This window comes from Oryctolagus cuniculus, chromosome 9 (assembly GCF_051225735.1).
Source record: "Oryctolagus cuniculus isolate XC-2025 breed Fujian yellow rabbit chromosome 9, ASM5122573v1, whole genome shotgun sequence".
NCBI lineage: Eukaryota > Metazoa > Chordata > Mammalia > Lagomorpha > Leporidae > Oryctolagus > Oryctolagus cuniculus.
Genome location: NC_142875.1, coordinates 79,150,285 through 79,163,696, shown reverse-complemented (window position 1 = coordinate 79,163,696; position 13,412 = coordinate 79,150,285). Strand labels below are relative to the sequence as shown.

Below are 13,412 nucleotides of genomic sequence, written 5' to 3'. Positions count from 1 at the left end.
CATTGTTACAGTTGTGTTGAACAGCCCCACATAGCACTCCTATGTGGGGTAGAACACACACACTTCTAACTCAAAACTGCTTGTAGGTGCTACTCAACTAAATGAGATGGCTTTTGCAGTTAGGGAAGCAACTACTGAACTCATGAATGGGAAGAACTGTACTCCCTGCATTAACAAGAGATTGTTTTGGAGATAGCTGATAAAAACCATACATCCTTTTTATTGTTAAGTCATAAAGAGGTATCAAAATTAAAAGCAAAAATTACAGGGCAAGACTTAACAAAACTACTAGGAGCATCAAAGGAAGTGAAATGGGACTAGGCGCAGGGCAATAGGAATTAATGAACATGGGAAGGACAAGGATGGGGCAAACAGTGAGCGTGTGCTGAAGATACTAGGGGAGAGGATCTGGTGAAAATTTTGATCTTAGACAAGCGCCTAGGTAAAGAAATCATGGGATAAGATTCCTAAACCCCACTATGTGCTTAAGAGTCATCCTCTCCTTCCTCAGCCTCTTTTTCATCATCCTTGATGAACTCCAGCTGGTCATCCCCCATCTTCATTATCATCGTCATCCAGCAGGTCCTCCTCCTCAGCGGAGTCATCTGTACCCCCCTCAGACTCCCTCTTCACATTAGTCTCATCTTTCTTCAGGGAGCTGCTGCTCTGCTCCTCTTCTGACTTAGCATTCTTCATTTCTACTCCTTGTTTGCTATGCACCTTTTCAATTTTTTCCAGGCTTTCCAGCAGAGAATCCATTTTTTGCTTTATCTGTGTCAACTCCTTCTTAATGGCCTGGAGGTCATCTCCTTTCAACTTTCCAGACTTGGAAGAAGATCCTTGTTGTCCACTCTTAGAACTGAAGCTACTTTTTCCCCTTTTTGAGGTGTTTCCTGATACACGCTGCCATTTAGAGGGCACTACAGCCCGAGCAATAGGAGGAGGAACACGTGCTGGGTAGCTGTACATCCTGTCATAATAATCCCGCTGAAAGTCCTAGTGCAAGTCAAAAGAGGAGCCGTACATCTCCACTGCAGATCCTTTCACACCTGCTTTTCCTCGGTTCACTTTTGGCTCTGCAGCCAGATTAGTATCTAAAACCTGCCTAGCAATCATTCTGCCATCCTCTCCTGCCACTGCAGCTCCTGCATTTCTCTTATTAACATACTGAACAAAGGCAAAGCCCCCTGGGAACAGAGCAGCCCACAGTTATGCCATACTTCGAGAAGATTGCCTCTACATCAGACTTCTTGACCACAAGTGTTGAGATACCCAAAGAATACACGGGAGTTCATGGAGTGAGAATCTGTCTTGTTGGTAACATTGTTTGCCAATGTGTTTGATGATAGGTTCTTCACAAAGCCAAAAATTGTAGCTGAAGATCAAAAAAATCTCACTCAAGCAAAGTTCCACTAATAAATTTCAAGTGATTTGTAACTAGGATGGGGAGGGAGAAGAGATTCAATTCTGAAGCTCCCACTCCCGAGTTCTACGCGGAGAGGCTGACCGCTGGTTGAGGTAGGCAACAAGGCCACAACCGCACAGTCTTCGTCTCCGCACAAAAATCTATTTATTTATTTTGAAAGTCAGAGTTGCACAGAGAGAGGAGAGTTATATATAGAGAGAGAGGTCTTCCATCCGATGGTTCACTCCTCAATTGGCTGCAACAGCCAGAACTGAGCTGATCCAAAGCCAGGAGCCGGGAGCTTTTTCTGGGTCTCCCATGTGGGTGCAGGGGCCCAAGGACTTGGGCCATCTGTTACTGCTTTCCCAGGCCACAGCAGAGAGCTGGATCTATATTGGGGCAGCCGGGTCTCGAACCGGCACTCATATGGGATGCCGGAGCATTAACCTGCTGCGCCACAGCGCCAGCCCCACCTTAATGTTTCAATTGTTGATTGGGAGACCAAACCCAAGAAAATAACTGAAAACTGTTATTCTCCATAAAGATATCTTAGAGGTAAGGGCATCTAAGTGTTTAGAAATATATTAAATATCCATTTATATTGAACTCCATTAGGGATTTCTTCATATAAAGATAATAGAAAATTGGCTCTTATCTATTAATTTATTCTGTTTTCTTTCTGATAAATCTTTTTCCAAAACCTTATTCAAAATAAGAGAAGGTTTATAATTCCCTCGTTTCCAGTAACTGATAACTCTGTACAAAGATAAACCATTTCAGTGAACAGAAGAGGCGGTAGATGATCTACTTGTGATTTCAGACTTGGCATAGACAATTTCATATGAATAAGCAACTTCCCACAATCCCTAAACACAATGCTGGTGCCTGAACTTCAACAACCAGGCTCCTTCTGAATACATATCAACAGCTCATTATTGCAAAATCATTTAATTTGGAGTATGAAAATTTCAGTGTCTTTGAGACAGAAAAATGTGTTTCCATAGAAAACTATTTATTTAATATAGCACACTTTTGCTTAGTTGATTCTAACTCTACTAATTTTATAAGTTGCAAGTAGTTTACTGCACTGTGAAGTTATTTTTGTGCATAGATGTACAACGAGCTCTGTCTGATGGAGGGATTAACCCTACCCTTGTGCAAAAGCACTTTTCTCTTCATTTGCCCATTTATCTAAATGGTACTTATCTAGAAATGTATGTTTGTTTGCTGCTTTTGAATTCCTATAGTGTCTGCCTGTATCCTCCACCCATCAATGAGTTAAGCAATGTCTTTAATATATTTCTACTTTATATCTGTCTGAGTCAAGATTTTATCTTTTTTGAAAATATCTTTCAGCAGTACATTAGTATTATGTCAAAATAAATGTAATTATTGATAAGTAATATCAATATGTATCCTCATTTATTTTTCAAATGACCCTTTTTATTTTTTAATTTTTAAATTTTTTTCAAATAATCCTTTTTATTTTATATTTTTAATTTTTTTCAAATGACCCTTTTAAAAAGCAAGAACATTAATATTTTGTGATTTTGGGGCTGGCGCTGTGGCGTAGTGGGTAAAGCCGCCACCCGCAGTGCTGGCAACCCATATGGGCACCGGTTCAAGACTCAGAGGCTCCACTTCCAATCTAGCTTTTGGTATGGCCTGGGAAAGCACTAGAAGATGGTCCAAGTGCTTGGGCCCCTGCACCTGCACTGGAGACCTGAAAGAAGCTCCTGGCTCCTGACTTTGGATCAGCGCAGCGCCAAACGTTGCAGCCCACTGGGGAATGGACCAATGGATGGAAGACCTCTCTCTCTCTGCCTCTCCTTCTCTCTCTGTGTGTAACTCTGACTTTCAAGTAAATAAATAAATCTTTTAAAAAATATATTTTGTGATTTTATTTTATCCTACCAAAGTTTTTAACAAATTTCTTTCCAAAGAATATATACATATATTTTTTTTTTTGACAGGCAGAGTGGACAGTGAGAGAGAGACAGAGAGAAAGGTCTTCCTTTTGCCGTTGGTTCGTCCTCCAATGGCCGCCGCAGCCGGCGCACCGCGCTGATCCGATGGCAGGAGCCAGGTGCTTCTCCTGGTCTCCCATGGGGTGCAGGGCCCAAGCACTTGGACCATCCTCCACTGCACTCTTAGCTATAGCAGAGAGCTGGCCTGGAAGAGGGGCAACCGGGACAGAATCCGGCGCCCCGACCGGGACTAGAACCCGGTGTGCCGCTGCCGCAAGGCGGAGGACTAGCCTAGTGAGCCACAGCGCCAGCCTCCAAAGAATATATTCTACAACAGAGATATTTACCACCATTTTATCCCTAAAGTTTTATTTATTTTTTTATTGGGAAAAATTAATGCAGAATATAAACAATTATTTTCCCAAAATCAATCTACAAACACTAATTGATTAATAGGTCTATTCTAGGTTTGATCATTATTTCACATACTAGGTCTTTAGTATGTCTCATCCAGGAAAGTTCTTTAATTGTTTTTTAATTTTATTGAGAGACAGAAAGAAACAGAAGGAGAAAAAGGGAAACAGAGAAAATGCTTCTATCCACTGGTCACAACCCAAATATTTGAAACAACTGAGGCTGCTGGGCCTGGGCCACAGCCAGGACATGGGAATGCAATCCAGATCTCCCACATGAGTGGCAGCGACCCAACTACCTGAACCATCACTGATGTCTTCCATTGTCTGGATGCTGGAGTCAGGGGCTAGAGCCAGGAAGTGAACCCAAGTACTCCGAAGTGGGACACGGATGTTTATACTAAGCTACACAGCCACTCCTGAAAAGCCTTTGAAAGACCACTGAAGAACAAATTCATACATCCATTACTTACTACTCTAGGTAAAGAGCCAGTCAAAGTATATTTTAAGGCCCTCAAAGAGTTTCCCTGATGTAGCATCTACTTCAGCGCTGTGACTGGGCCACTTCCCCAGGCTATCATGCCTACAGTATAATCTGGCTTCCAATTTTCCCCTGCTCCCTTCAATCTCAACCTTGCCACCAAGGCAGCCTCTCACTCAGCTCACCCATGCCTTGCAGTGGGAATTGGAAGAGCAGTATCAGGCCCATGGCAGGTGAAGGAAGTAGGTTGAAGTAATTTAAAAGTGAAATTGAAGGTGAGGTCTTCCTCTGATTAGTCACAGAGCTTTTTAAGCTATTAAAGTTACCCAGGGTAAACCAAGACTAACAATGGTGAGGAATGTAGAGCCAGAGGCCCAGAGGCCGGAAAGCTGTCACGAACATGAGAAAGTCACTTGAATGGAAGGGGAGAGGGAGTGGGAAAGGGGAGGGTAGTGGGTGGGAGGGACGGTATGTGGGGGAAGCCATTGTAATCCATAAATCGTACTTTGGAAATTTATATTCATTAAATAAAAGTTAAAAAAAAAAAGAGAAAGTCACTTGATAGTTGATGAAGAACATGAAGGAAGGGTTTTTGCATGAGAGTAGAATAGCTAAGAATCAGCAATGGAAGCAAGATACACAAGATGACAGCACTACTCTCCTGCAATGCATGAATTACAGTCTTGAGAGGGAAACAGGCAAGTGAAATATTATTTGATCTGTAGATGATCACAGCATGCTAAGAAAGATCATGGAAAATAAATGGATTGCAATCTGGGTTAGTGGGATGTATGAAGAAGGAAAGGATTAAGGAAGAACTGGGCAGTGTTTATGCAGCACGATGCAGATACACCTACTGTAGGAAAGTGAATAGAAATGATTGATTGGCCTTGCTGCCAAGTCATGAAATCTCTCTCCAATGCTTCCTAATCAAGATTCTGATTATTAGTGTGCTTTCCTGGCTACCCTAAACTCAGCAAAGGAATACCCCAGATGGGGATACTAGAGTAACTAGAATTGAATATCTCACACTGTAAATTACTCAAGCATCTTGTGAGTAGATTGCCATGAATCATCTTTGTTGAGGCTTTGCAGCTCTGAGACACTGACAGGGCTGACGGCCAGACTGGGGGCCTTGTTAAATTCACCAAACGTAATGTCACCTAGGAGGCTTCTTGACAGTTTTCAGCATCTTCCTGAAAGCACCCTAACCTTCTCTACAGCCCCTCTGCAATTTTTAACAATGGGCAGGGTGAGTAGGAATTGCATGTCACCAATCAGCTCTGTGGAAATCTAACCCCACTTTATTGTTATGACTACACACACTTTTTTTGACAAGCCCTGCTACTGCTCAGAAGCAGAAAAACTAAATTTATTCCAAACCAGTAAGTTTTCCAGTTGTTTCTAATTTAAACTTGAGCATCTCTCATGTGAATATTCAATCAAATGCAAGTATTGATATATTTTTTATCACTTTCTGCCTCAGTGTGTTCTCTCTATGCCTAAAATCTTCCCCATTTCCCATTTAACTCCCAGAAAGCCTCTGAGAAGCCTGCAGTTCATCTACTCTCTGACCTAAGACCTAAAATTAGGACTCCATATTACATGCTGCCTTGATAGCTGGTAAAATCAGAGGAACCTGACTTGGTCTAGTTCCAAATTCACCTCTCTAGTCTGCCCTGGAGAGTAAGATCCCCCAGGACAACAACCTTCCTTACTAAGGTAATGTGATAAGGCACAGTTTCAGCATATCCATGAGTAACAGGTTTACAGTTCCCTACCTAATTGCAGGTTTTCAAACAAGTCAATCCTACCCTCTCACAGGAAATAGAACCACTTCACCCTCTTGATGCTAAGGAGCCTGCCTCTCCAGCTCCTTATTGTTCACTCTGTTCTTGAATGCAACCCTTGTGTAGTCCTGCTGGACATTCCCCAGGTCTCTGGGGCTAAGTGTGTGGCTGGTGAATGATGCCACCTCTTCTCTCCAGAGTTGGGTGTCATGTTTTCAACCATCCCCATAACTCTACAACGGGCATCCCTCCATCATCAAAAGAGTTAAGAGGAGGTGATTAAAGCACCCAGAAACAGCAGTAGAGTGAGAGTGGAGATTGTGGTTACTTAACTGTTGAGTGTAAGGAGGTTTCTTCAGTTAGATCTGGTGTCTAGTCCTCAACTAACCTGGTCTCTGACTTTGGTGTTTTAGCACAACCAGATCTTTGGAGTGGTCTGCAAGATGGTCCATAGGAGCTTAGAAACACCTTAGACAGCTTCCTGGCTTGTCAGACTGCCTACTTTCTAGTTGACTCCAAGCCTACAGGAAATGGAGGAATTTCCACAAGCTAAGCTTAGCTCCAAGGAAAGCAAAAGGTGATCTGCTCTTTGCTTCCTTCTTACTCACAATGCCATCTCATCACATCCTTCATGCTCCAAAGGCAGCAGAGGTCTCCTCAGATGCTGTGGCACAGCAAACTCTAGAAATGGTTTGCCAGTTTCTGACTACTTGGCCTGTAGTTGTAAGGGTCAAAACAATAGCTTAGGATAGGTTTCCCATGGGTAGACATGGGATCAGAATAAATCTTCTACTTAAATGTCCTCCTTCCCTCCTTTGCATGTTCCTCTCCCGACTGCCCTTCCCTTCACAGTCACACTTCTCAGACTTCTCGACTTCCTTACTTCACATTTATTCTGGTTTGCAATCTGACTGCAGCCCCTGAGACTCCCTTCATTGATCTGTCAAATTCAATGACAATTTATGATCTGATCGTATTAGACCACAATGTGGCACTTGACATGGTTCCATTCCCTCTTTAAAAATCTCACTTAGTATTTCTGACACCACTCTTGTCTAATTATCACTCCCTTCTCTGGTCATTGTTCTGTCTCCTGCACACAGAACCTACTAATTGCCCCTTCGATGATGCTACCAACACTGCTCAGGGCCTGCTTCTTTGCCCTGTGCTCTTCTGTCCACCATACATTCTCACTGGGTGAGAATTCTCGGCTTTCTTTTAACTACCACTTACATATGATTCAGTGCCTCCAATACTTTATGTCCAGCTCAGACAACTGCTGGACTCTGGACCCACAAAATGTATGTTTTTTACATGACATTTCTAAGTAAAAGTGGCTCAGATCTTCATATTTAATGTGAATTAAAACCCCTTCTTTCCTCCTCATTTCCCTTGTTGAAGGCACAATCATCCATCCAATGACCTAGTATCCCATTCATTCTATACTCTGTGTCTTCTCTCCCCATCTACTGAAAATCTGATTTTACTTCTATATGTAAACGTCTGTGTTATTTTCTTCTCTCCTATTGTACAATCACAGTCTTACTTGAACCCTTCATTGCTTTTTTGCCAGGATTATGATTTTCTCAGTCTCTGGACCACACAAACCCTTTCTGCTACCTGATGTCAACCATCATTATATTTCTGAAACAATAAATCTGCTCATGTAAGGTTACCTTTCTGTTTAAAATTCTTCAGGGTCCCATCATTTCAGGATAAAGGTCAAATTCCTCAGCCTATTGCTCAGGGCCCATCATTATACTTTGGCATCACACTTCACTTACTAGCTTTGTGAATGTAGACAAGTTACTTAACCTCTTTACACTTCTATCTGTAAGATAAAGATATGAATACCACGTGTATGATGATTGTTGTGAGCACTGAATGAGACAGAGCATGCAAAACACTGAGGTAGTACCTAGAACATTGTAAGCAATATGGTTTTGATAGTAGCTGAAGCAATTTCATCCTATTAACCTCACCTCCCTTCTCTTCCCTTTCCCTTGTCTATAATGTTCTGTTTGATGTTTCTGAATACTCCCTGTGATTGCACTCTTTGGGCTTCTTTATGTGGACTTTCTCCATTCTTAATATCTTACTCCTTTCTTCAACTAGCCATGGCATAGTTAGTTTTAGGGATATAGATTCTTCTTACACTACTTCCTCCAGGAAGCCTTCCTCAATCTTTATGCTCCAATCTGATTTAGCTATCCTGTGCTTTCATAGCACCTTGTCAGTACATTTATCCCAGTACTCAGTACCCTGCATTCGACTAGATTATGTGTCTGCCTCCTATTCAAGATTGTGGATTCCTTAAAGGCAGGATACATTTTCTATCTTCGGTTCCAAGAACAGGACTCGACAACATCGAATTAGAGGTCCAGTAAATTATTGTGGGGTAGGGGCCTGCACTGTGGCGTAGAGGGTAAATTCACCGCCTGAAGTGCCGGCATCCCATATGGGCGCTGAGTTTGAGTCCTGGCTGCTCCAATTTCGATCCAGCTCTCTGCTATAGCCTGGGAAAGCAGTAGAGGATGGCCCGATTCCTTGCACCCAAGTGGGAGACCTGGACGAGGCTCCTGGCTCCTGGCTTTGGATCGGTGGAGCTCTGGCTGTTGCGACCATCTGGGAAGTGAACCAGCAGATGGAAGACCTCTCTCTTTCTCTCTCTCTCTCTTCCTCTCCCTCTCTCTCTGTGTGTAACTATGACTTTCAGGTAAAATAAATAAATCTTTAAAAAATAAATTATTATGGAGTAAATTTAAAAACTAATAAGTTCCATTCATCTGATGCTATAGGCTACCTTTGCTTTAGAAAAACACTTCACATCAAAATTATTCCTTTCTTTTCTTCTTAAAATATTCCTTCCTTCCTTCCTTCCGTCTTTCTTTTTTACTTTACTTTTCTTTACTTTCATTCTAAGGGTTACAGAAAAAGACAGAAAGACACACACACACACACAGAGAGAGAGAGAGAGAGAGAGAGAGAGAGATCTTCCATGGTCCCCAAATGGCCCACAATGGCCAGGGCCAGGTCAGGCCAAAGCCAAGATCTTCATCTGGATCTCCCACATGGGTGGCAAGGGCCCAAGCACTTGGGCCATCTTCTGCTGCTTTCCCAGGTGCATTAGCAATGAGCTGGATCAGACATGGAGCAGCCAGGACACAAATGGACTCCCATATGGGATGCTGGTATTGTAGGTGGTGGCTTTACCCCCCTATACCAAAACATGGGCCTCGCTTCAAAATTATTCTTATCTCATTTTTTCCTCTATTAAAAAAATCATAATTTCTAAATAGGTTAATTTAGCACTATTAGTGTACTGTCAACGATGAAATAAGCTAGTCAATTACAAATTAATTATAGTTCAATAGACCTTTAAAGGGTTTATTAGTCAGATTTTCATCCCTACAAATCCGAGAGAGAATCGTTATAGGAAGAAAGAAGGTTTATTTGAACTTATAGTTTTTGGGGTGCACGGTCTGAGATCAGGTGGTTCTGCAGGTTTAGGTACCTGGTGAGGCTAGAGGATAGCAATGGCAGAAGGCATGAGGAGAGAGGACAGCATTGTAAGCCGGGAGGCAGGGAGACATGGGGAACACTCCCTTCATCTGCCCTTTGTATGGTTTCTCCTTATACTGCAAAAAATACCCTAGCAACCTAATCCAATCCCATCATTTCCCAAAGGCCCGCCCATCAAGACACCATGACTGAATCAAACCTCTACCTTAATTCAGTAACCATTAGCACTAAGCTGTTAACTTTTAAAGAAGTTTTATTTATTTGAAAGACAGAGAGATAGAAAGACAGACTGACAGAGATCTCCCATCCTCTCTTCACTCCCCAAACATCCACAAAAGTTAGGGCTGGACCAGGCTGAAGCCAGGAACTCAGAATTCATTCCAGGTCTCCCATGTGGGTGACAAGGACCAAACTACTTGAGCCATCACCTACTGCACCCAAAGGTGTGCGTTAGCAGAAAGTTGGTATCTATAGTGGAGTAGGATTATAACCCGAGCACTCTGATCTGGGATGTGGGTGTCCCAAGCAATGTCTTAACCAATTTTCCTAAAAATTGTTCTAACCTATTAACTTTCAACATAAGATTTTAGAGGTTAAATATCCATATGAATTTGGGGAGCTAATCCTTGTTCAAGTGAAGCACTTCATAAGACTACGTATGATTTTTCAATGATAAGATTTAAAGAAATATAGCAGGAAAAGGAATGTGGTACAATAAGATGGGAAAATTAAATTGTGTGGGGGAGTTTCTTAACACCCTTCAAACAACATTAAGTGGATTTCCAGTCTCCATAGGTAAGTAAAGCTTAGAACCTAGTATGTGAAAGTATTTGACTGGGAAAGCATCCAGAAGCTTCTCATAATTTAGGTATTAGCTGAGATACAGAAGTAAGATCAGAAATGAAAAGGCAACATGAATATAAATGATATAAAAGGCTGATACATGCTACAACATGCTTAGCGAAAGGTGCCAGACACAGGAAGTATCACTCCATGTGAATGAAATGTCACAACTGTAGAGACAAGTAGATCAAGGGCTAGTGGAACTGGGGTGGGGAGGAGATGATGACATTTAATAGTATGGGTTTCTTTGGGGGCTGATAAAAATGCTCTAGACCACTCTTTGGTTTTTATGCTCTGTCCTCCAGGCCCACTGGGGTGGCCATATCAACCCCATGACTCTGTGGGCTAGTTCCCATAGTCAAGTATCTGGGTTCAAAGCCCAGCTCCAGATCCAGACTCCAGTTTCCTTCTAAGGCAGCCTCTGGGAGGCAGCAGGCATAGCTCAAGCAATCAGGTTCCTGCCACCCTTGTCGGGGACCTGAATAGCATTCCCAGCTTCCAGCTTCAACCCCAGCCAGCCAGGACCATTGTGAGCATTTGGGGAGTGAACTAGCGCGTGTGCTTGCTTGCTTGCTTGCTTGCTCTTTATCTCCCCTTCTCTCTCTGCCTCTCAAATAAATAAATGTCCTGGAATTAGATCGTGGTTATGGGTACAAAAACTTGTGAATATACTAAAAATTATTGGATTATATATTTTAGAAGGGATTTTTATGGTATGTTGAATATAGCACAATGAAATATATAAGAAAAAATGGTATATCAAAAGTGTTAATGATAGAAAAGGCAGGACTTAGGTATCATTGCTACTAGAGGGTTCATAAATAATATCAAATTTCTAAATATGAAGTATTATGTAGACAGGCATCTTAATGGCTTACATAAAGCATTTTTACATTTGTTTTCCTCTAGTCTCTCAGAAGTATGCTGCTATATTGTACCATTCATTCATAGGCTCCCATCATTGTCAGTTAGCTTGTGTTTCACTTATGTCTTAAAATTTCAATTATCTTTAAGTAATTTCTTTTAGTTTTATAATGCTCTCAATTTAGCTTATTCAATAAAAGTAAAAGCCTACACTACTTTCAGTTACATCCAAATGGTTCTTTAACCATTAATTCCACTTTAAGACATTTATAACTACTCACTTTGATGCCACCACTATGCTGCAATTAATAACATTTTATGTTTCTTTTTATTTATCATAGTGATATAATTTCCTAGTATTATTCACTGTAAAAGTCAGTTATAGAGACATATAGAGTGAAACTTTATTTAGATAACAGGAAAATACAGTGACATCATACTTGTAATCTCTTTTTTCTGAGACAATGGAAAGTTGAAAAGTCATTGAATAAACGACTATTGAATATCACTTTGCACAGTTTGTAATCTTTGTGTTCATCAGAGTGTTCGTGGTAGATCAGTCTTTTTGAGCAATAAACTTGAAGAGATTAAATGTACTATACAAGTGAGCAACAATCCCAGAATATGAGGACTTACTCACATTGTCTAAAAAAGTATCCAGTTGGGCCGGCACTGTGGCACCGTGAGTTAATGCCCTGGCCTGAAGCGCCAGCATCCCATATGGGTGCTGGTTCAAGACCCGCTGCTCTCTTCTGATCCAACTCTCTGCTGTGGCCTGGGAAAGCAGTAGAAGATGGTCCAAGTCTTTGGGCCCCTGCACCCGCATGGGAGACCTGGAAGAAGCTCCTGGCTCCTGGCTTTGGATCGGCGGAGCTCTGGCCATTGCAGCCAATTGGGGAGTAAACCTGCGGATGGAAGACCTCTCTCTCTCTCGGCCTTTCCTCTCTCTCTGTGTAACTCTGACTTTCAAATAAATAAAAAAAAAAAAAGAAAAACTGGAAATCTGGATTTAAAAAACAAGTATCCAGTCATCACTCTATTTAATTAGTGATACTTTTGTACTAAGGTCTTATATGAAATCTGGTTACATTATTATAATAAATTAATGTTAATTGATATCAGAAGTTATATCATTATAATAAATGAAAGGAAGTTATTCCTTTGAATTCCATGCTCTTTTCATACTCAAAGGTAAGAGTCACTTTGTGTTACAATCAACACATATAATTCAAATGTCCTAAACTTTTCTGAACTTCCAATGTCATAATTTAGATAATATCTAAATAAAACAGACCCTCCCATTTACGCACCATGGGATACCAGGGCCATCCATTTTTTTCCATTGATATTTTCTTGCATTTCTAAGAAGAGCACATTTTCTTAATTACCCACATTGCAGCTGCTTTCTCACTTTTGTTTGACCTTGAACTGTTATTTTTTGTTTCTATGTTCGTTGCTAACCAATCAAAAAATAGAAACCAGTCTAGGTTTCTGTATTTGTCAGCGTGGGCTGCCAAACTAAAATCCCATACTTTGGACAACTTCAGCAAGAGAATGATTTTCTCACAGCTCTGGGAGAGTTCTAGAGGGTCCAAAACTAAGGTGGAAACTGACTCAGCTCCCGATTATACAGACAGCTGCCTTCTCTGTGTCCTTACAGGGGGAAGGAGAATGCTGCTGTCTCTTCTTCCTTAAGGGCATCACCTCATCAGATAAAGGACCCATGCTTATGATCTTATTTTTTTATTGACTTCTTATACAATCATATTTGGAGTAGGGCTTCAAAATATGAATTGGGCAGGAGGGGAGGATACAATTCAACCCTTGGCATTCCTCCCTAGCCCCTACCAAATTCATGCCCTTACATGAATTCCCATTCTTTCCCATTAATTCCAAAGTCTTAGCTCATTCCATTATCAGTTCTAAAGCCTAAAGTCCAAAGTGTTGTCTATCATCTAAATAAGATGTAAGTGAAAACTGAGGTAGATTTATCCTGAAGCAAAATTTTCTCTTGCTATGAACTTGTAAAGCCAGATAAGTTATACATTTTCAAAATAAAATGGCAGGAAAGGCATTGTATAGACATTCCCGAAAGAGAAAAATAAGACAAAAAAAAAAAAGGTGACA

General features: G+C 41.2%; 1 protein-coding gene and 1 pseudogene across 1 annotated transcript in view; both read right to left on the bottom strand.

Moving 5' to 3' along the window:
- The window catches only part of LOC149124632 (uncharacterized), a 334,693-nt gene that overhangs the window by 286,439 nt on the left and 34,842 nt on the right, over nucleotides 1-13,412 (bottom strand). The window lies entirely within an intron of this gene.
- Nucleotides 486-13,010, bottom strand: LOC100356591 (heterogeneous nuclear ribonucleoprotein C pseudogene; annotated as a pseudogene).